This window comes from Schistocerca nitens, chromosome 1 (genome assembly GCF_023898315.1).
Source record: "Schistocerca nitens isolate TAMUIC-IGC-003100 chromosome 1, iqSchNite1.1, whole genome shotgun sequence".
Taxonomy (NCBI): domain Eukaryota; kingdom Metazoa; phylum Arthropoda; class Insecta; order Orthoptera; family Acrididae; genus Schistocerca; species Schistocerca nitens.
Window position 1 is genome coordinate 129,587,260 of NC_064614.1, and position 20,875 is coordinate 129,608,134.

The following is a 20,875-nucleotide window of genomic DNA, read 5'->3' on the forward strand; positions in this document are numbered from 1 at the left end:
ACTACTGCTACTCTCTTGTCGGGCCCACTGCGTCTCACGTATTTATTCATTTCAGTTCACTGGAGGTGAACGACCTCACGGTCATTGCCTCTCACGTTGAAAAGCTTCTCGAAGAATCTTCTTAACGTCGTTCATTGGCTCTTGGAATGTAGGCAAGGGCCTTTGCTCACATGTGACAACTGAGAAACACGTGAGCCAGTCGGGCGATGCCCTGACGGCTGAATCGACAGCGTCCGCTTATATGGGGAGGGCGATGGCTTCCCCTGAACTTGCTGACTTCACGGTCATTGTCTCTTCTGCTCTACCTGCTGTTTGCCAGTATGTAACTCTCTAAACTAAACCAAGTTTTTCATTTATTTTCTAATTTCTACTTAACTTTGATTTCACTAATTTATTTACTTATCTTAAGTACCACTCAACATAGCACTGACAAATCTAAGTGAACGCTGCTGCTCTCGGTCTTCAAGCGAAGCCTGTCAGCCGTAGCACCGACAAATCTAAGTGAACGCTGCTGCTCTCGGTCTTCAAGTGAAGCCTGTCGGCAACTGCGTTATCCTGGTGAGAGGTGATGACTGAAATTTGATATTCTCGGCGCACTCTTGCCACTGTGTATCTTAGAGTATTGAATTCCCTAACTATTTCCGAAATGGAATCTCCGATGCATGTAGGTGCAACTACCATTTTGCGTTGTGTGGCCTTAATCACGTGACAGACCTTTTAACATGAATCACCTGAGCACACTCAGTCCTTCGCACTACCCTTTTATACCTCGCGTAGACAATCCTGCCGCCATCCGCATATGTGTATATCGCTTTTATGACCTCGGTGTATTTTTCCCATGACATATTGATTGATTATTACAGTTCGTAATTCTGTTCATAGTATGATATGTAGCCTGCGTCTGGGGTAGTAGACAGTCCATTAGAATGCAGTCTCCTGAAAAGTTTCGGTGCAAAGCGAAATGCGAAGCGCACTCCACTCTCCAGCACAGTAATTGCTCGGTTCACGACGCCCGCAGGTAATTACCGCCCCTTTGCAAGAGCCGCAGCGCTTGCAGAAGCAATCACCTCGCCATCCTCTTTCTCTCTCTCTCTCTCTCTCCCCAGAGAAACTGCGTGTTAAACGTAAACAGGTCGAGGTCGCCTGGAAACATAAAGGGAGGTGAGCGGCCTCCGGGTGCTGCGGTGTCTCGAAGAAGACGGAGGAGGGGCAGCGACGGAAGAGCAGAAAACAAAGGACTGCTGCAAGTTGCTCCTATTCCAGGGGGCGAGCAATAAAGCGAGTGGGCTGCAGCCGAAGTGGTGGGCGGGGGAGGAGGGGCGTTGCAGCTGGCGCTGGGGATGGGGGCGGCGTCGAAGCGGGGAGAACAAACGGGCGCGGCCTTCTTTTGTTCCCCGGGACGTCGCGGGCCGTGATTAAGACTCGCCGGCGTGGATAATTGTCCCTGAACGACGCTTATTCCTGCCCAGGAGGAGCTCCGCGGCAACTTCAACTTCCCGGTGAAGGGAAGCGTAGTCTCTCGCCGGCTGTTTCCCCAACACGTGCCGGCGACGAAGCTGCGGGTGCCATCCGATTACTTTGCGAGCATACGAAATTTCTAGAACTTATTGTGTACATCATCATCATTATCTTTAGAGAACTAGGCCTTACCGTCAGTTTCAATCTCAGAAGTCGTTTGACCACCCCACAGGCTGTCCGACATTTCTCTCTTCCTCTTTTGTTGCTTGCTACTGGATCTTACGGTTTTGCAACACTGGAGTCTCTGATCAGATCTAGAAGGCAGTTACGGCCGTCAGCTCACAGCTATCTGTGTGTTATTCTCGGCTAGGTTGTGAACTAAAGTGATGGTGAAGAGTTATTTTTAAAACTGGTAATACAACAAAATCATCTGATGAAACAAAAAAGTTGGGCAATTCTTTAAAAATTGCTAAGAAGATAAACTTTTAGCGAGCTAAGACTACTGCCGGCCGCGGTGGTCTAGCGGTTCTAGGCGCTCAGTCAGGAACCGCGCGACTGCTACGATCGCAGGTTCGAATCCTGCCTCGGGCATGGATGTGTGTGATGTCCTTAGGTTAGTTAGGTTTAAGTAGTTCTAAGTTCTAGGGGGCTTATGACCACAGCTGTTGAGTCCCATAGTGCTCAGAGCCATTTGAACCATTTTTTAAGACTACTACACGACAATGCAACGAATATGGAAGTATTGTTTCGTGTAACATTGGCTATTTCTGGAGAAAGCCAAAGAAAATGATGTGTTTTGCAGGTCACATAAATTAATTACATACAGAGTTTACGTTCTAAAAACTAGGAACATTCAGTTTCATCTACAACAAATATGAAACATTCATCCATGTCATCAACACAAACTGGAGCTGTTCACTTTCTCGTAATAACATACAAAATTTTCATTTTGGAACTACGACAGTAACCAGTGTTACCTGTATATGAATTTATTTCAGTCTTCCTAGTAAACCTTCTACTGCCCCCTCTCTCGTTCCATCTTCTCCTCCCACTCTCTCTGTCCATCTCCTCCACCCTCTCCCTCTCACTGTCTCCACCTCCTCACTATCCATTTCTCCCTTCCCTCTGTCTATATACATCTCTTGATCTTTCTTTTTTCTGTTCATCTCTCCTCCCACCTCTGATTACCCACTTCTTTCCGCTCTTTGTATCTCCTCCTAATACTCTAAGTCGATTGCCCGCCCTCCCTTATAAGCACTTCTCCTTCTAGCCTTCCTTCTGTCCAACCCCTTCTTTTTTTCTCCCTGTCAATCTCCTTCCATCCATTCCTCCTTTCTCTGTATCTCCTTCCCAACTTCCCCTTGTCCATCTCCTCCTACCCTCTCTCTATGTTCATTTCCTTCTCTTCCATCTGTCCATCTCCCCTCTCCCATTCTACTCCTATCAGCTCAGTCCCCCCATCCCCCAGGGGGCTCACAGGTCTTTTGTGAGTTTGGCTTGGGACACATGGGACCTGAGCAATTGCAGCCCATTCTTTATTCCCTGGCTGCATTTCATTCACCCTGCCCCCTCCCTCCCTATCCTCACTCCTTCCCCATTGCCACCTCCTTCCCCCCTCTCGGTTTTCTGATTTATGTCGACCTGGCTATCCACCTGGTTTCTTGTATTGGTTGCAATTTTGTTCCTTCTCCATGTGCTTTCATCCCTTTTTTTCATTTAAGTCCCCACTTGAGGTTTGACCACCACTTCAAAATTTCCTGTGTTTAGTGTGAGCCATATGTGGAAGAACTCCCTCCCTAGCATCCATGGTGTGGATTCCTCTGCCCCCTTCCTTCTCCTCTCCCTTCTCCACTGTAGCCCCCTCCCACCGTGCTAGGTCACCAGCATGTGTAGCTAGTCCTTGTGGTATAGCTGTTACATACCCATATGGCTGAGCTCCCTGACAACACAGGGATTACACTACTGATACTTGAGCTGTTGCCTCCTCATGTACGCCAAGGAGTGGTTGCTTATCTTCTTGGAGTATCAGAACTCCTGGCAATGGTTGCTGTGCCAGATGGCCCTTGCTGTGGCTGGGTGGCACCCGTGGGGAGAGCCCCTGGTCAGAGTGGTTGGGTATCAGGGCAGATGCTTGGTGCATGAAACGTATCAAGCTGCAAAAATCGGGCCATTCTCAAACAGCTGTCTCTTCAAATGGTGAAGGATCCTTGACTGCTGCTTCATATGACCTGGTAAAGTACTCTTCTCTGGCTACACTATGAGAGGAGGGCAAGGCTCGCCTCTTGAGATGAAATCCTTTCCCCATTAACCCTTCTGTACTAGGACACATCACCACAAAAAAAACCCATTTCTTTTCGTGGAAAATATTGAGGACAAGTTTGGTGAAGTGGAATCTCTTAGTAGGATGCAGTTGGGCTCCCTGTTAACCAACGCTTCTTCTGCCACGCAATCTGCAGGTCTTCAAGCCTGTGATCATCCTAGCAATGTCCCGGTGTCTATCACCCCTCACAAATCTCTGAATATGGTTCAGGGAGTAATTTTTCATAGGGACCTCATCCTGCACACTGATGAGGAACTCCAGGCTAATGTGCAGTAGCATGACATTCATTTTGTTCGGCGTTTGCAGAAGGATTGCAAAGACAACTGCACCAATACTGGCGCCTTCATTCTGGCTTTCTAGGGGGATACCATGCCAGAGAAGGTCAAGGTTATGTGCTACAGATGTGACGGGAAGCCATGCATCCCCCCACCCATGCAGTGTTTGCGGTTTGCGCATATGTCTTCCCGCTACACAGCCCTCTCCAACTTTTCGTGGTTGTCGGGGATTGTGTGGTAACCGTGCTGGTCCTGGAGTAGCATCTGGTGGGGTCTGCATTTTGGTTCACTCTGATGTCATTAGTGACTGGATCACCCTACTTACCAACTTGGAAATGACAGTGGTTCAGGAACAAACGACTTCGGCAATCACCATTTGCACTGTCTACCTCCCTACAGGTAGGCCACCTCCTTTGTGTGGCAGACCCTTTGTGTCGTGACTGTGGCCACCCAATCTATGAGGGAAGCCCCTGTGTTCCGCCACCTGTGTGTGTCAATTCTGCTGACCACCACTCCCCTCGCTCACTGTATTAACTGGCTTACAAGAAAGAAAAGAGGATCCAACAACACAAGTCCCTGGACCATCTGTCTTATGTTGAGGCTCGCCAAAAGTGTGAGAGACTCCGTCCAGTCTCCTATATTCAACTTTTGCCCCTATTACTTCATTTCCTCCTTCTCCCTTGTCCTTACCCCAGCCCCATCCCTCCCTCCCCTCTCCCTCCCCTGCTGTTCCCATGACCTCTAATCAGAAAGCCACTCCCCCTCCCAGCCAAAGAAGTGTCTCCCTTCTTCACAATCTGCTGGAGATGGGCTTCCTCCCAGGACCCGTACCTCCTTCCCCTCTCCCTCCCCTTCTGTTCCCATGACCTCTAATAAGGAAGCCACTCCCCCTTCCAGCCAAAGAAGTGCCTCCCTTCTTCACAATCTGCTGGTGATCGGCTTCCTCCCAGGACCCGTACCTCCCTCCCCTCTCCCTCCCCTGCTGTTCCCATGACCTCTAATCAGGAAGCCACTCCCCCTCCCAGGCAAAGAAGTGCCTCCCTTCTTCACAATCTGCTGGTGATCGGCTTCCTCCCAGGACCCGTCTCTCAGGCCAGAAGACTGTTACCACCACCTGGCCATGAGGTGCACCATCTGTGTACCCCAAGGTCACCAGCTCTCTTTTGGTTGCAGATCTAGCAGAAGCCTGTCCTCCCCCTGTGCACTGTCCTCCTTCTCCTCAAAAAAACATAAATCCCAAGGCAAGGCGCTCCTGATGCCCCTGGAGGTGCCATCCTCCCTCACAATCTGAGTCTCAGATCTTAATTATGTATGTTAACTCATCCTTGTTGGTGATGACTACTGACTGAGTGACCTGACCTCCTCCTTGGCTTCTTCATGACTACCTAGGACTCACACCACATGATCATCCAGTGGTATTGCAACAGATGTTATCGTCACCTACCGGGAAGGCAATGTCTTGTCCCCACCTATTCTGTGTTGTTCTTCAAGAAACCCATTTATGTGATGACCACTCGCCAACTTTTCACAGTTATCATGTGTTCTTTCTGTCAGAACCGTGCTGGGCCCAGGGTAGCATCTGGTGGGTTCTGCACTTTGCTTCACTCCGATGTCATTACTTGGAAGCGATAGTGATTCAGGTACAAACGATTCTGTCAATCACCATTTAGAATGTCTATCTCCCTCCAGGTAAGCCACTTCCTTACATTGCACTGTCTACCTTAATCCAACAACTTCCACACCCATTTCTCCTCCTCGGGGACTTCAGTGCCCACCATCCACTATGGAGGTGTCACTTCGACAGGTAGGGGTATCCTAATTGACTAACTTATCACGGAAGTTGATTTGTGTCTCCTCAATGATGGTTCCCCTAACCACCTTCTCTGCTATCGATCTCACGATCTTCTCCCCCACCCTCGTGGCTTCTGGTGATTCTATCGTTCCCTACTGCAGCCAGGCAGACAGGCCCCCATGTTGGGCATTCTGCAGGGCCAATTGGCCTTATATTTGTCTACTGTCCACTTTGATACCTCCTTCTCGAATTCCATTGATGTTGTCATGCAAGGCATCTCTGCAACTATTCTTCATGCTGCTGGCACTGCTGTTCTCCTACCTACAGGTCCCCTCGTCGTCGACCAGTACCATGGTGGACCAAGGATGTCACAGTCACTCTCCAGGACAGCCAACGGGTGCTGCAGCAATTTAAGGGACACCCTTCACAGACCGACCTCCTCACTTTTAAGCATCACTGTGCTAAGGCTCGTTACCTTATTAAGCGGACTAAAAAGGAATGCTGGGAGCTCTGTGTTTCCTCCCTGAGGATGTATGCCTCTTCATCACAGGTTCGGTCCAAGCTCTGTAGCCTTCTAGGCTGCCAGCAACAGTCAACTGTTCAGGGTCTGAACCTCCAAGGTGCTCTGTACACTGATCCATTGGTCCTGACAGATCAGCTCACGACACACTTTGTTACAGCATCATCGTCCTCTGCATACCCTGCTGCCTTTCTCTGCCAGAAACCCAGAGTTGAACAGACACCCCTCTGTTTCATCTCACACCACATTGAGCCCATAATGCACCCTTCACTGAATAGGAATTGGTGCTGGCCCTTAGCTCTCCATGAGACACTGCCCCAGGACCAGATTCCATCCACAACCAGATGATCCAACACTTCGACATTCCCCAGATGCAACAGCACCTCAGAGTCTTAAACCACATTTGGCTCATGGGTGCTTTTCCATGACAGTGGCGAGACAGTATAGTTATTCTCATCCTTAAGCCCGGGAAAATCCCCTCGTCTCTCAACAGCTACCACCCAGTTAGCCTGACAAATGTACTTTGTATAATGCTTGAAGTGATGGTCAGCTTCAGATTCAGGGCGACCTCCAAATGATCTCCGACTGGAATCAGCCATCCGACGGGCTTTTACTTACCACCGGCACCTTGTGGTCTTTTTTGACCCATATAAGGCGTATGATATAGTTTGGCGCCATCACATTTTAGTTACCCTCCATGACTGGGGCTTCCATGGTCCTCTTCCGATTTTTATCCTCTAGTTTTGACCTCACTTGCTCTTCTGGGTTTGAATTGGCACTTCACTCAGCGCCCCTCAGATTCAGGAGACAGGCATACCACAGGGTTCTGTGCTAAGTGTCACACTCTTCCTCATTGCCATCAATGGGCTTGTAACCTCTGATGGGCCTCTGGTCACCCTGACGTTGTACATCGACGATTTTTTCATCTGGTGCAGCTCCCACTCGGTAGTGTCTGCTGGCTCCAAGGTGCCATCTGACGGGCCTCTGCGTGGGCCACCGCCAATAGCTTCCAGTTTTCTCCCTCCAAAACACAGGGTACGCATTTTTCTCACGACCCAAGTACACCCAAATCTAGAACTTTATTTAGGCAACCAGCTCCTCGATGATGTATCACTTTATTTTTGATAACAAGCTCACATGGCTGCCCTACATTCGCCATCTAAAGACTACATGTATGCAGAAGCTTAATGCTCCCTGTCTCCTGGCCCACACACCTTGGAGTGCTCTCCATCATTGTAGGGTACATATGGCTATTGGTGCCTTTTGCACTAGTCCTGTTGATAGTCTCGTCATAGAAGTGGGGATTCCCCTTCTACACATCTGACATACCTAACTGCTTGTTTCTTATACAGTCGCCATTTGCCAATTCCCTGACTATGTTGTGTACCCTGTGCTCTTCACCAACGAGGGATGTCTTCCTCCTACTACCTGCCCATGTGTGGGATTGCTGCTTGCCGGCCGTTGTGACCGAGCGGTTCTAGGTGCTTCAGTCTGGAAACACACTGCTGCTATGGTCGCAGGTTCGAATCCTGCCTCAGGCATGGTTCTGTGTGATCTCCTTAGGTTAGTTAGGTTTAAGTAGTTCTAAGTCTATGGGACTGATGACCTTAGATGTTAAGTCCCAGAGTGCTCAGAGCCATTTGAACCATTTTTGATTGCCACTTGACATGCATCTCACTTCCTTCTGTTGGTATCTCCATCTCCACTCACTGGGCCGCACCCCTTGTCTTTCACCCCATGCCCCCCCCCCCCCCCCCTTGGATTGTGACTAGACGATGGATTATGACTGATCTATTCCAAGGTCCTAAGGTCTCTGTTGCTCCTATGGTTTTCCAGCGTCTTGTATGTGCCACCCTTGTAGAGTTCCAGGGTGCCACCATCTTTTATGCTGATGGTTCTAAGGCAATCGATAAGGTGGGATACACTTTCACATCTCCTACTGGTTTTAAACACCATTTGTTGCCAGGTTTTGTAGTGTGTTCACAATAAAGTTTCTAGCCATTCACAGGGTTCTCCTTTTTGTTTCTCAGGCCTCCCTCCACAGTGTTTCAATTTGTTCAGACTCCATGAGCAGCCATCAGGCTATTGACTGATGCTACTCTCATCACCCTTTGGTCTCTGCTATCCATGACTTTCTCTCTGCCTTTGAGGGTGCTGTCTGTTTATTCATCTTTCTCTGGGTCCCAAATCATGTGGGCATCCCAGGGAATGAACTGGCTGACGGTTTGGCTAGAGGAACAGATACTTACCCCCCCCCCCCCCATTTCCTTTCACGATTCCAGATGCGGATATGTGGATCTACGTCAAATGTCTCTTTGCCCAAAAGTGGAATGCCAATTGGAGCACTATTGCTCATAGTAATAAACTCTGCACAATCAAGGAGTGTAGTGCAGTTTGGCACTGTTCCTTCCACTCCTCTCGGAAGAATTTCACTGTTTTATGCCGTTTATGTATTGTTCATACCTGGCCCACCCACTGTTTCCTCCTAAATAATTACCCACCCCACAATTATTTCCAGATATGTGGTTATCCTTTAGTCTTGGAGCAGGGGCAGGCTGGTTGTGGTTGGGACTTCTTTTACAGTCTTCTCGGTCTGTGACTCCATGACTGCTACCCTTTTTTCTGTCCAGTTTTAGTAGACCTTCTTTCTTCTGTGACTCACATCAGAATTGCGGGACTGATGAGCGCGCTGTTTGATCCCTTAACCCCTCTCAATCAATCAGTCAGTCAAGCATCTCTGTCCACCACTTCCTCCCCCAGGTCCACATCTTCCTCCTTCTCTATCTCTGTTCATCTCCTCCTCTAACCTCTCTCTGTCTGTCTTCCTCATCCCTCTCTCTGCCCACCTCCTCCTTCTCCTTTCTTTCTCTGTCCATCTCCTCCTGTCTCCTGTCTCTTACATCTCATTTTCTATTTCCCACCCCCCCCTTTCTCTATGCCTCTCCTCTCCCCCTTATCTATCTCCTCCTTCATCTACTCTGTCCTCCTCCTGCAACCCCCTTCTCTCACCACGTTATCACCATACCCAAATAGCGGGTTACCAGTTCTTGCACACAAAGCACATCTTTCCAGGTGGTAAGCAGTATACGTACCACATCTGGTTGAAATCGATCGAGGGGCTTATGAGGGATTTTTACCTGTGGCTTTACCCACGTACAGATCTGTAACATACATTTAACGTATTTCACACATAGTTGTAGACATAGTTCACCCATATCTCTAACGAATTTTGCCCTGTAGTTTCGTTTTCACACAGTTCAATGTTTATGACGCCATATTTCCTGAACTATGTGTCGTACAGTGATCTAATTTTGTAAGTACATTGTGAAGGCATATGTGGATACTGCCTGCAAAATATATCGTGAATAGTATTGATAGCAAAGTAGTAATAAATATAATGTCATGGATGATGTGCAGTTTTCACATATCTCAGTATGTATGACATGAAATATCCTGAACTATGTTTCATACAATGATATAATTTTGCTGGTACATTCATTACGTCCATACTGTAGGCAAGAAGAGCCACAAAGGAATAATAAAACAAATAATAACAATAAAAAGAAAAATAAAACATCATGCTTGATGCTGAATTTTAAAGCTTGAACAGCGGAAATGTAGTAATCTTTAAATTTTTTCGGTTTATCATTATTTGGGGTTGTGAGCGAGCAAAACTTTCGCAAACGTTTATTGCAAGTCTCTAGGTACTCTCATTCTCAAATATAGGAGGAATAAAATCTGAGAAACCGCGCATCATGGGCTACACTTCAGCTTTCAGCTTTCCTAAGTATGCAGTTATTACCACTACAGCGATTCATTCCAGACAGTAAGTGATGGGTATACCAAGTTTGGTTGAAACTGATCCAGTGGTTTAGCAGGAGATGTGGAACATACATACACCAATTTTTATAATATATATGAATAATAAATATTCTATCGCAGCTGCTGAAACTCTGCTATTTAATTTCTCTGATCACACTGGAAGCACGGACATACGGTATACAAAAATAGCCCAAAAAAATTTCAAGAAGATATTGGAATCAGTTTGTGTTGCTTAAAACAAAAATGATGTTCTTGTTAATACGAGGTGTGCAATAGTTTTAACACTTATTTTTTATTCTTTTACACATATATTTTTTTTAATTTCTTGCTTAATGACAAATTTCTTAGAACGCTGTTAACGAATATGCCAGCTGTGGTTCCAACAACGCTACATCCCATCGCGAGTCCATCTTCTTGTGTATATATTTTACTATCTAACTCGATGTAATTTTGGTGCAAGGTAAGTATTGTCAGTTGTAAAATTTCTGTAGGGTCTTGCACTGATATTATTTGATATTTGATTAGGTTTTTTTCTATGATATTTATTGATTCCTGCATTGGGATGTTCGTGTATAGGGTTAGTCCCCATGAACCATGGACCTTGCCGTTGGTGGGGAGGCTTGCGTGCCTCAGCGATACAGATGGCCGTACCGTAGGTGCAACCACAATGGAGGGGTATCTGTTGAGAGACCAGACAAACATGTGGTTCCTGAAGAGGGGCAGCAGCCTTTTCAGAAGTTGCAGGGGCAACAGTCTGGATGATTGACTGATCTGGCCTTGTAACATTAACCAAAACGGCCTTGCTGTGCTGGTACTCCGAACGGCTGAAAGCAAGGGGAAACTACAGCCGTAATTTTTCCCGAGGACATGCAGCTTTACTGTATGATTAAATGATGATGGCGTCCTCTTGGGTAAAATATTCTGGAGGTGAAATAGTCCCCCATTCGGATCTCCGGGCGGGGACTACTCAAGAGGACGTCGTTATCAGGAGAAAGAAAACTGGCATTCTACGGATCGGAGCGTGGAATGTCAGATCCCTTAATCGGGCAGGTAGGTTAGAAAATTTAAAAAGGGAAATGGATAGGTTAAAGTAAGATATAGTGGGAATTAGTGAAGTTCGGTGGCAGGAGGAACATGACTTTTGGTCAGGTGATTACAGGGTTATAAATACAAAATCAAATAGGGGTAACGCAGGAGTAGGTTTAATAATGAATAAAAAAAATAGGAGTGCGGGAACGCTACTACAAACAGCATAGTGAACGCATTATTGTGGCCAAGAAAGACACAAAGCCCATGCCTACTACAGTAGTACAAGTTTATATGCCAACTAGCTCTGCAGATGATGAAGAAATTGATGAAATGTATGACGAGATAAAAGAAATTATTCAGGTAGTGAAGGGAGACGAAAATTTAATAGTCATGGGTGACTGGAATTCGGTAGTAGGAAAAGGGAGAGAAGGAAACGTAGTAGGTGAATATGGATTGGGGCTAAGAAATGAAAGAGGAAGCCGTCTGGTAGAATTTTGCACAAAGTACAACTTAATCATAGCTAAAAATTGGTTCAAGAATCATAAAAGAAGGTTGTATACATGGAAGAAGCCTGGAGATACTGACAGGTTTCAGATAGATTATACAGTATAATGGTATGACAGAGATTTAGGAACCAGGTTTTAAACTGTAAGACATTTCCAGGGGCTGATGTGGATTCTGACCACAATCTATTGGTTATGAACTGCAGATTGAAACTGAAGAAACTGCAAAAAGGTGGGAATTTAAGGAGATGGGACCTGGATAAACTGAAAGAACCACAGGTTGTAGAGAGTTTCAGGGAGAGCATAAGGGAACAATTGACAGGAATGGGGGAAAGAAATACAGTAGAAGAAGAATGGGTAGCTCTGAGGGATGAAGTAGTGAAGGCAGCAGAGGAACAAGTAGGTAAAAGACGAGGGCTAATAGAAATCCTTGGGTAACAGAAGAAATATTGAATTTAATTGATGAAAGGAGAAAATATAAAAATGCAGTAAATGAAGCAGGCAAAAGGGAATACAAACGTCTCAAAAATGAGATCGACAGAAAGTGCAGAATGGCTAAGCAGGGATGGCTAGAGGACAAATGTAAGGATGTAGAGGCTTGTCTCACTAGGGGTAAGATAGATACTGCCTACAGAAAAATTAAAGAGACCTTTGGAGAGAAGAGAACCACTTGTATGAATATCAAGAGCTCAGATGGCAACCCAGTTCTAAGCAAAGAAGGGAAGGCAGAAAGGTGGAAGGAGTATATAGAGGGTTTATACAAGGGCAATGTACTTGAGGACAGTATTATGGAAATGGAAGAGGATGTAGATGAAGATGAAATGGGAGATAAGATACTGCGTGAAGAGTTTGACAGAGCACTGAAAGACCTGAGTCGAAACAAGGCCCCGGGAGTAGACAACATTCCATTAGAACTACTGATGGCCTTGGGAGAGCCAGTCATGACAAAACTCTACCATCTGGTGAGCAAGATGTATGAGACAGGCGAAATACCCACAGACTTCAAGAAGAATATAATAATTCCAATCCCAAAGATAGCAGGTGTTGACAGATGTGAAAATTACCGAACTATCAGTTTAATAAGTCACAGCTGCAAAATACTAACGCGAATTCTTTACAGACGAATGGAAAAACTGGTAGAAGCGGACCTCGGGGAAGATCAGTTTGGATTCCGTAGAAATGTTGGATCACGTGAGGCAATACTAACCTTACGACTTATCTTAGAAGAAAGATTAAGAAAAGGCAAACCTACGTTTCTAGCATTTGTAGACTTAGAGAAAGCTTTTGACAACGTTAACTGGAATACTCTCTTTCAAATTCTGAAGGTGGCAGGGGTAAAATACAGGGAGCGAAAGGCTATTTACAATTTGTACAGAAACCAGATGGCAGTTATAAGAGTCGAGGGGCATGAAAGGGAATCAGTGGTTGGGAAAGGAGTGAGACAGGGTTGTAGCCTCTCCCCGATGCTATGCAATCTGTGTATTGAGCAAGCAGTAAAGGAAACAAAAGAAAAATTCGGAGTTGGTATTAAAATTCATGGAGAAGAAGTAAAAACTTTGAGGTTCGCCGATGACATTGTAATTCTGTCAGAGACAGCATAGGACTTGGAAGAGCAGTTGAACGGAATGGACAGTGTCTTGAAAGGAGGATATAAGATGACCTTCAACAAAAGCAAAACGAGGATAATGGAATGTAGTCAAATTAAATCGGGTGATGCTGAGGGGATTAGATTAGGACATGAGACACTTAAAGTAGTAAAGGAGTTTTGCTATTTAGGGAGTAAAATAACTGATGATGGTCGAAGTAGAGAGGATATAAAATGTAGACTGGCAATGGCAAGGAAATCGTTTCTGAAGAAGAGAAATTTGTTAACATCGAGTATAGATTTAAGTGTCAGGAAGTCGTTTCTGAAAGTATTTGTATGGAGTGTAGCCATGTATGGAAGTGAAAAATGGACGATAACCAGTTTGGACAAGAAGAGAATAGAAGCTTTCGAAATGTGGTGCTACAGAAGAATGCTGAAGATATGGTGGGTAGATCACGTAACTAATGAGGAGGTATTGAATAGGATTGGGGAGAAGAGAAGTTTGTGGCACAACTTGTCTAGAAGAAGGGATCGGTTGGTAGGACATGTTTTGAGGCATCAAGGAATCACAAATTTAGCATTGGAGGGCAGCGTGGAGGGTAAAAATCGTAGAGGGAGGCCAAGAGATGAATACACTAAGCAGATTCAGAAGGATGTAGGTTGCAGTAGGTACTGGGAGATGAAGCTTGCACAGGATAGAGTAGCATGGAGAGCTGCATCAAACCAGTCTCACGACTGAAGACCACAACAACAATGTTGAAAGATACACATCTTCCATTTGGGGGTATTTTTGTGTGTTTGATATTGTGCCGGCATGGTAGCCCAGAGTGTTAGGTCAGAGGGTTAGCTGCCCTCTGTAATAAAAAAAAATTAATTAATCGATCAACGACGAACTTAAACGGGTGTCTTTCGACGTCCGCCTCGAGCAGATGCAACGAACGACAGCGAACAAAATGAGATTAAGAAAAAAAAAGTGGTCTAGTGGTTATGATACTAGACTGTTGCATGGAGGGTCGTGAGTTGAAAACTCACCTGAACTGTAAAATTTTAATTTCTATATGCGGCTCGAGTACATTCTAGAAGTTTCCACAAATGTCAAGAATCATTTTAGTGGAATGTTCTGTAGCTGTATATATACCATGTGTGTTCTGGCCGGAGGCAGTTCGCTCCTCGCTCTTGTATGTGCAAGTGCTGAAAAAACCTTCGTTAAGTGAATTTAGTGTTCAGCATTCATCTAATTACACATTCGTCTACGTGACAATATTTTCAGCTAATATTATAGAATGCTTTATTGTAATTTTTTGTCGTATTTGTAAAATTTATTAAGGAGTTGGTTTAATATATTGCTTATGTAATATGTGGTACTGTTAATATTGTCTACTGCAGGGCATATAGGAACGAATTGTTTGTGTATCTTAGGGTGTCCACGGAGCTTTCGTGTTCTAGGTATCATGGGTATACACGTCATTAAAAGAAATATTTTGCTATGCAGCCCGCAATGCACAAAAGTTCTTGCTTAATATAAATAATTAAAAGGATGTTTGAGAATGGAAAACCTTTGAATCAGTATTTACAGAACGTTTCAATTTACCGTATTATACCCCTGCAGTAACATTAAAAGACTTTCACCTAAAAATAGTGTTTCGGTAATAAATAGCCAAACCACTGACTCAGATTTCACGGGTTCGATGCCAAACAGTGTAGAATTTTCATCTGCTACTTATCGCTACACCCACCTCTGGCTGTGTTTGTTAACAAGAGAAAATGCGGTGTTGCACTGTGGTTAATACTTACATTAAAACATAGGTCCTCCTCCAACTGACTGGTAAGCCTATTCAAAAGCGGTAGGAAGTCAACAGCATACCACCCCCAGCAGAACCTTGGCTACTAAAGCAATGAAGCTGTCAAAGCAATCTTTGGGCTAATGAAAACTTTCCTTTTTACTAATATTGTGCCACATTTTTTCAGTGTGGATCTGCTATTCGTAACTGTACGGTGTAATTCGTTGATCGCCTTTGAGGTTTACTGGTTAATGCTGCTGTCTACTGATATGGGGCTGCTAGGTGGTGTTCCTGGTAACTGTATCGTTTTTTAGAAATAATTCAAAAGCCAAGATCGCATAAATACTGTTTACTGCATGAACGCTTTCAACACACTAAAGGTGCCATCATCGGATCTGAATGTGGCTTGACATTTATAAACCATTTGGATATAACGATACATGAGGCACACCAGCTGATATAAAATCAGGCACAAAAAAAAAAAAAAAAAAAAAAACAACTACTCTCATGGTCATTCTTTTCCATCAGATATGTAAAACCGAAGTCACAAGATAAAACTGTTTGGTACATGACCGATGCTCGACTAACAACGGTCGGCACCAAATCACACGCACAGTTCCACTCCAGCAATTAGGCAGTTTCACACCAGCCATTAGACATCACCGTCCATTGCTTGCAGTTAGTTCAGACAGTTCTCTGAAGATGGTCCTCCAATGCAGCAATCGCTATTTATGGAGAACTGTGATCAGTGACAGAGTGTATGAAACTGTTACTATCAGCAGTACAATCTCATTGACTGCCGAGAGACAGTAAAGTTAGTTTGATACCACTCTATTGGGTATAGTGAATCAAGTGTCATTTATCAAAGTGTACCAAAGCAGCATTTGTAACACAGTCTTAATAAATGAATTACAAATTGTTGAAAGCAAATAAGTCAAAATTTTCAATTTTCGTTTTTTCACTAAGTAGTACATTTAAGAGTAGAGCCTATCGTTTGGTGTTGAAATGAAACACGTTATGCTTATTTCGTTTCAACATATGCTGCTCGTTCGCGCGCAGAGTGTCTTCCTCCAACACTCCACATTGTTGGGGCCAGCCGGGGTGGCCGAACGGTTCTAGGCGCTACAGTCTGGAACCGCGCGACCGCTACGGTCGCAGGTTCGAATCCTGCCTCGGGCATGGATGTGTGTGATGTCCTTAGGTTAGTTAGATTTAAGCAGTTCTAAGTTCTAGGGGACTGATGACCTCAGAAGTTAAGCCCCATAGTGCTCAGAGCCATTTGAACCATTTGAACACCACATTGTTGATAAAATAATCCACTTCCTTTGTTGTGGCACTAACAGTCAGTGTTAATGTTCGTTGAGTGGCAATTGGTTGTATTACTATGGCTCCGAAAAGGAAGAATAATACTGCAGATTATGATACAAATAAGGTAAAGACAGCTCGTACCAAAGGAGGGCCTTATCGAAATTACAGAGGAGATTAAGTTCCAGGGAAAGCAGTTAGAGAATTTTCCAGGTAAATATCAGTCTTTCTCGGAACAACCGTAGGAAACTGTATAGATGCAAATAATATCAATATTACCAGCAATACCAATCTTATGTTATTAATTTCCTTTCAGCTGCATAATGAAATGTTTTGACTGCATTGATGTAATTCAACGTAATAATATTGTGGCAAGATTCTTTGATCTTCCTACCAAAGATGCCCAGGACTTACATCTGCAGCGTCTTATTGATCAAAGGAAGTAAAGCAGAGGCGTCCACAGAAATCTGATCCAGAATGTTGTGAAAACTGTAGGGATGCAACATTTCCTTACCATGCTTGGAAGTGAAAGGAAACTGGTTTGCAAGAAAGCTTTCCTGAATATAAAAGCACTGACGAAATCGCGCGTGTTTCTAAACTGTAAATTGCTACTTAAGGGAATCACATCTGTTGATAAACGCGGGAAAAACACGAAGACCAAGAAGATACCAGACAGTACCCTTGCACTCATTCACGAGCATTAAAAGTCTTTCTCCACAAAACTTCACATTATTCACTAAAAGAAGGAACATATTTAAACTCTGAACTAAATGTGCGGATAATGCACAGTATGTTCAATGATAAATATGCAGATTGTAATGCAAAATATTATGTTTGTCGTAATTATTATCGGGAAAATTTTAATTATTCTTTCGCAGACCCCAAGTGGATGTCTGTTGTAAATGTGAAGAGGTTTAACTCAAACTGAAAAGCCCACATTTAAATGAAAGAGCCAAGCTTGTCGCCGGAATGGAATCAAATGTTCATAAGCGTCGCAGTCCTAAATTTTGTAACTCACTTTGGGATGCCAAGAGATGAGCGCAATCTATTGATAGTGTGGGAGCCATAGTTTTTTATTATATCCAAAAGTTGTTACTTCCACAAAAATGGCTCTGAGCACTATGGGACTCAACTTCTGAGGTCGTTAGTCCCCTAGAACTTAGAACTAGTTAAACCTAACCAACCTAAGGACATCACAAACATCCATGCCCGAGGCAGGATTCGAACCTGCGACCGCAGCGGTCTTGCGGTTCCAGACTGCAGCGCCTTTAACCGCACGGCCACTTCGGCCGGCTTACTTCCACAATCACAATCCAACAGATATTCTATCTGCGCCAACTGTGAGTGTACTGTTTCAGCATACATGATTTGAAAACTGAACACTCCACTGTACCGTGAGGGCTTTGGAAAGAAAGATCCAAACGAAGCAGCAGTGTGATCGCGACTTTGGACAATATAAGAGGAAAATAAAAACTCCTGACCCCATTTACACCCCTTGTGAATACATGGAACTGATAATGAGTAAAAGGAATCTGACAGTAAAATTAGTTTATGGAGAGGACTGGTGGCAAAAATATTTTAGAAAAAAGTGTTGTTTCGTATGAGACAGCGACAGAACAACACAACATCAACGAAAATCTTCTTCGCTCCGAGTAACTTCAAAGAAATACAATACCTTGTGACAGGAGAGGTGATTGGCCTTCTGTATATCGATGGATTAGAAACACATACTTTCCACTTATGAGAAAGATATGAGGCGATCATTCCAGCTTAATGGACAGCATTCAAATGGCCTACCCAACACACCAAGTACCTATTTCCAGAATGAAGATGGAAGGCGTGTAGGAAGTCATTGAATATGAGCCTGTGGCAGAGAGATCATCCTATGAAGAAGTGCTTTCTTGGCCAGTCCTTGACAAAAATTATAGATAATGTACAACTTATCATTACTGCTGTTAAAATAATTTAGTTTGTTGTATTTTGTCCGATCATGGTAATGTACTACGAAGTGTTCGTACAGTTAAATCCTAAAAATGCAAATATTTTCGTTAATTGTTGAAACCAAGTAAGTCAAACTGTGAAATCATTAAATATTGAAATTATGTACCACAAGTTAATTATTTCTCTCTCAATAAAAGCAGAATGAAGCCAATTTCAGATCTGAACAATTCCAGTAATATGGCAATAATACACTACTGGCCATTACAATTGGTACACCACGAAGATGACGTGCTACAGACGCGAAATTTAACCGACAGGAAGAAGATGCTGTGATATGCAAATGATTAGCTTTTCAGAGCATCCACACAAGGTTGGCGCCGGTGGCGACACCTACAACGTGCTGACATGAGGTGGGTTTCCAACCAATTTCTCACACACAAACAGCAGTTGACCGGCGTTGCCTGGTGAAACGTTGTTGTGATGCCTCATGTAAGGAGCAGAAATGCGTACCATCACGTTTCCGACTTTGATAAAAGTCGGGTTGTAGCCTATCGCGATTGTGGTTTATCGTATCGCGACATTGCTGTTCGCGTTGGTAGAGATCCAATGACTGTTAGCAGAATATGGAATCGTTGGGTTCAGGAGGGTAATAGGGAACACCGTGCTTGATCCCAACGGCTCGTATCACTAGCAGTCGAGTTGACTGGCATCTTATCTGCATGTCTGTAATCGATCGTGCAGCCACGTCGCGATCCCTGAGTGAACAGATGGGGACGTTTGCAAGACAACAACCATATGCACGAACAGTGCGACGATGTTTGCATCGGCATGGACTATTAGCTCGGAGATCATGGCTGCGGTTACCCTTGACACTGCAGCACAGGCAGGAGCGCCGACGATGGTGTACTCAACGACGAACCTGGGTGCACGAATGGCAAAACGTCATATTTTCGGATGAATCCAGGTTCTGTTTACAGCATCGGATTTGAAACCTACGGGTTTTTGGCGATATGTGGACGACACCTTTGTTATCTGGCCTCACGGCATTGCATCGCTGAATGTTTTTCTTGGGCATCTTAACTCGCTTCATCCCAACATCAAGTTCACGATGGAGATGGAGAAAAACGGCGAACTTCCATTCCTGGACGTGTTGGTACGGAGAAAAGAAGATGGCACGTTAGGTCACTCAGTGTACCGTAAACCAACACATACGGACTTATACTTACAGGCCACCAGCTGTCACCATCCTTCGCAACGAAGTGGCGTACTGAGGACGTTGGTCCACAGAGCACGAGCCATATCAGACTCAGACAGCTTATCCAATGAGCTACTCCATCTGCGTACCATTTTCCAACAAAATGGATACTCCGAACGGGAGATTCGCCGTGCCTTACAACCAAAGCGGGTTACCCAACGTGAGGAAGTGGAAGAAGGCGAAGAACAAAGGGGAATGGTCATCTTGCCATACATCGGCGGTGTCTCTTCAAAAATAGGAAGACTATTGAGGAGGCATAAAGTTAAATGTGTTTTTCGTCCGCCGGCAAAACTCAGAGCTCTCTTGGGCTCATCTAAGGACAGCCTTGGCCTAAGAAGACCCGGTGTTTGCGAGATTCCTTGTAGCTGTGGCATGTGGTACATCGGACAAACTTGTCGCACTGTAGAAGAGAGATGCACTGAACACCGACGCTACACTCGTCTGGAGCAACCAGAAAAGTCTGCAGTGGCCGAGAATTGTCTCAGTACAGGCCATTCTATGAATTACCTACATACAAAAATTCTCGCATCGACGAGTTCGTACTGGGACAGTGTTATTAAGGAAGCAGTGGAAATACGTAGCTCGACGAATCTTGTAAACAGAGACACGGGCTTTCAGCTTAGTTCAGCATGGGATCCAGCACTGGCCATATTGAAGTCGCTTCGAGCAGAGAGGAATTCTTTTGGTCATAAGACGGACGACGATTCGCCAGCAACATAAATATTCTGTTGACAACGGGAGGATAATCAAGGCGCCTACGTGGACGCGCAGTACTGCTTGCGGCTTCCGACAGAGGTCGCTGGGGCTGCCGATGGCAGCGCAGAGCAGCGGCGGCAGCCTCCGCGCGTGCGCCGAAGTTTTTGGTTCTTCATCCTGTAGGTGGCGTTACTGTCCTTCCAGCTATCAGTTGATATCGTCGCTATTGGCCATCGAATTTGGCGCCTCCACGCATGCGCACTTCCTGCCTAAAACTGGCATAAATGGGGAGCCCTGGTCCTGCCTTAGCAGTGTGTTCGTCGCACCTAAAGATGTCGGCCAGTTGCGCTGACGAAATATTGTGGAGTTTTCACTATGACATCCGACGTCTCGCCCGAGAACCATATACACATAATGTCCCTATATTTGAAGGTTTACTGAAATTCCCCGAATCCAATTGTTTTGAAAATTTAATTAGACAAAATTCACATGTAGGAGCGCGGGGTACTAATAACTGCACTGGAGGTAAGGTCAGGAGAGTTTGACAGATTGACGATATGCAGAAAGACTCCAGAGACACAGAACTGGCAGGT